We start from the raw sequence: 3957 nt of genomic DNA, 5'->3' as shown, positions 1-3957 counted from the left end.
AGACACAGAATTACGAGAAAGTACACAAGATTTTTCTAAGAATAACTAAAATACATATACTAAGAAATTATTACGGAAGATCTAAAGGTAATTATAGGTAATTCCTAAAAATCTTACTATGTTCTGCATTCCAGTTATTCCTTCTGTATGTTTCAGTTTTATATCTGTTGAAAGCATGCTACTTTCAGCAATTTTCTATTCTTAAAACGCATCTCAACTTTAAAAAGATCTTTCAATTTTCAAAGAAATGGGTCAAGAGTCAATTCTATATGGGATCTTTACTGCAATTTGGGAGATTTCCTTCACTCAAAAAACAATTGTGACAATTTAGTCCACAACATGCCTATATCTTCAGCAATACAGGTTGAAATAAAGTAAAGTCTTGATTTATGGTTTCTGTCATGTCAGTCTTCTCATTAAGACTTTAGACAGAGAATGCAAATGCCAACACTTAAACTGCCTTTTCTGAGATGCATCTCTGCAAACACAGAGCACATGCTTACAGTGGGGATCGAAAGTTTGGGCACCCCAGCTAAAAATTTGTATTAATGTGCATAAAGAAGCCAAGGAAAGATGGAAAAATCTCCAAAAGGCATCAAATTACAGATTAGACATTCTTATAATATGTCAACAAAAGTTAGATTTCATTTCCATCATTTACACTTTCAAAATAACAGAAAACAAAAAAATGGCATCTGCAAAAGTTTGGGCACCCTGCAGAATTTATAGCATGCACTGCCCCCTTTGCCAAGCTGAGACCTGCCAATGTCATGGATTGTTCTCAATCATCATCTGGGAAGACCAGGTGATGTCAATCTCAAAGGTTTTAAATGCCCAGACTCATCTGACCTTGCCCCAACAATCAGCACCATGGGTTCTTCTAAGCAGTTGTCTAGAAAACTGAAACTGAAATTAGTTGACGCTCACAAAGCTGGAGAAGGCTATAAGAAGATAGCAAAGAGTTTTCAGATGTCAATATCCTCTGTTCGGAATGTAATTAAGAAATGGCAGTCATCAGGAACAGTGGAAGTTAAAGCAAGATCTGCAAGACCAAGAAAAATATCAGACAGAACAGCTCGCAGGATTGTGAGAAAAACAATTCAAAACCCACATTTGACTGCACGATCCCTCCAGAAAGATCTGGCAGACACTGGAGTTGTGGTACACTATTCCACTATAAAGAGATACTTGTACAAATATGGTCTTCATGGAAGAGTCATCAGAAGAAAACCTCTTCTACGTCCTCACCACAAAAATCATCATCGTTTGAACTTTGCAAATGAACATATAGACAAGCCTGATGCATTTTGGAAACAAGTTCTGTGGACCGATGAGGTTAAAATTGAACTTTTTGGCCGGAATGAGCAAAGGTACGTTTGGAGAAGAAGGGGCACAGAATTTAATGAAAAGAACCTCTGTCCAACTGTTAACCATAGGGTTGGATCAATCATGCTTTGGGGTTGTGTTGCAGCCAGTGGCACAGGGAACATCTCAGGAGTAAAAGGAAAAATGGATTCAATAAAATTTCAGCAAATTTTGGATGGTAACTTGATGCCATCTGTGAAAAAGCTGAAGTTAAAGAGAGGATGGCTTCTACAAATGGATAATGATCCTAAACACACCTCGAAATCCACGGGGGATTACATCAGGAGCGTAAACTGAAGGTTTTGCCATGGCCTTCACAATCTCCTGACCTCAACATAATTGAAAATCTATGGATAGACCTTAAAAGAGCAGTGCGTGACAGACAGCCCAGAAATCTCAAAGAACTGGAAGACTTTTGTAAGGAAGAATGGGCAAAGATACCTCAAACAAGAATTGAAAGACTCTTGGCTGGCTACAAAAAGCATTTACAAGCTGTGATACTTGCCAAAGGGGGCAGTACAAGATATTAACTCTGCAGGGTGCCCAAACTTTTGCAGACGCCATTTTTTTGTTTTCTGTTATTTTGAAAGTGTAAATGATGGAAATAAAATCTAACTTTTGTTGACATATTATAAGAATGTCTAATCTGTAATTTCATGCCTTTTGGAGATTTTTCCATCTTTCCTTGGCTTCTTTATGCACATTAATACAAATTTTTAGCTGGGGTGCCCAAACTTTCGATCCCCACTGTAGGATGTACACAGTATTTCACTACTCTGGATACAATGCTATTTCTTCTAATCTTCATGTGTGATTGCACAAAATTAGTATCACACACAGAACTTCCAGAAGTTACATAAGCTTTTTCTACTAAATGTATGTATAATAAGATATAAATTGGATGGAAGATCAAGGGGTAATTCTGGATAATTCTTCAAATTGGTATGCGGAATTGCATTCCAGTTATACTTCTGTATGTTTCAGTCTTACTGTATGTCTTTTGACGCATGCTACCCTTAACAAGTTTCTCTTTTTAAAGGGGATTTCTACACTTAAAATGATCTCTCAGTTTTCAAAGAAATGGGTGAAGAGGCAAATATATATGAAATATTTACTGCACATTGGGATATTTTCTACACCCATAAAACACTTGTGACAATATTGAGGTGTGTTTAAATCTCTCACTGGGGTTATAAAAGCATTTAAGCAACAGTCCCAGACTTTGCTTGGTCATCACACCCCACACTTAACATTTCCGTTGGATGGAACTGTGATATAATGTAAACATGTCATAACAGATATAGTGACAGGCTGTTGGAAAATTCTTTATCGGTCAGTAGTTGCAGTAAATCACCTGCAGCCACTGATCAGTGTATTCTTCTGGTACTGTCACATGACAGTACCAGAACCTTCCTATTGGCTGAAGTTCCAGAACTTCTGAACTGTGACAAGGTGGAACAATAAATTGTGGGGAAAAAAACCCCCTATACTAAATGGGACTTTGAAGGTATCATACATAAAATGTGTAAACTCTTTATTTGTCAAAATGTCCTTAAAATTATGGCACAACACTCCATTGTTGCAAAATGGTTATATTGTACATTTTACCATATCATCATTGAAGGATATTGTACACAAGTTAAACAGTGATCCTAGTTGATTGCAGAAATATTTTTGCAAAATTCCAACGTGTTTCGGAGCCATATAGCTCCTTCCTCAGGGATATCAGACACTCTGTATAAAGGTGATATAGTCTGTCAGATTGAAAATACAATTATTAATTACATATTATATACAAGCAATCAAAATATTTGTATGGTTCGAAATGTGTAAATATACTCACAATATGAAAGACTCAAAATGTAAATGAATTTTCAATCATAAAAACAAGCTTCAGGATTGTCAGCACCTGCCGGTCAGGGTACCTATGGGCTCCAGGCACCTAGAAAATCCCATCTATACGGAACACAAGGGCCACCCAGATCACTAACAGAGAAGAAAAGGTGGAACAACTGAGCACACTTATTAAACTGCTGACTGGCTGCTAATTAATTAATGTAGCTGACATTTCTCCTGCCCTGCATCTGCTGTGCAGGGGAGTATTGCGGGACAATGCTCAGATCTGCAAAACTGTAGGATTTCTATGAAAATCCAGAGCAGTCCAGAAGAATCCAGGACTTTTGGGTGGTATGCAATTACTGTTCCTCAATTGACAGTCTCACAGACACACAACATTTAAAAGAAAGGATCAAATGTAAAAAAAAATGAAACTCCTCCATGAGCACTTTATTAAGCCTGGTGATGACCACTTAGCAACCAGCAATGATGGAGACAATATACATTTCCATCAGAAGTATGTAATATACAAAGTGTATAGAGTGCAGAGGTCTGAAATATTCCAACATCTATGTAGCACCCTCGTAGGTAGCTAGGGGGAGCTAGAGTCCAATTTTTAGCCAGGAGGCTGAGTAGTGGCCTGTGATAATAATCAGAGGGAGGTCAAATTTAAGTCAGAGCTGAGAGGCTCTGCAGTCTAGTTCTTTGGAACTTCACCCTGCTCTAGAATTTTGGAGAGGATTCTAGAAGCAATGG

General features: G+C 37.7%; 1 long non-coding RNA gene across 1 annotated transcript; it reads right to left on the bottom strand.

The window, feature by feature from the left end:
• Positions 1-2882: 2882 nt before the first annotated feature.
• On the bottom strand, positions 2883-3562 carry LOC149467294 (uncharacterized). The gene is made up of 2 exons (XR_016311976.1): positions 3209-3562; positions 2883-3119 (listed from the first exon to the last, which is right to left on the bottom strand). It is a non-coding gene; the product is annotated as an uncharacterized LOC149467294 (long non-coding RNA).
• Positions 3563-3957: the final 395 nt, after the last annotated feature.

The sequence above is a fragment of the Staurois parvus genome, unplaced genomic scaffold (genome assembly GCF_062004578.1).
Source record: "Staurois parvus isolate SC_StPar_1 unplaced genomic scaffold, SC_StPar_1.0 ptg000116l, whole genome shotgun sequence".
Classification (NCBI taxonomy): Eukaryota; Metazoa; Chordata; class Amphibia; order Anura; family Ranidae; genus Staurois; species Staurois parvus.
The sequence above is the reverse complement of the archived record's forward strand: the minus strand, read 5'-3'. Positions and strand labels throughout refer to the sequence as shown.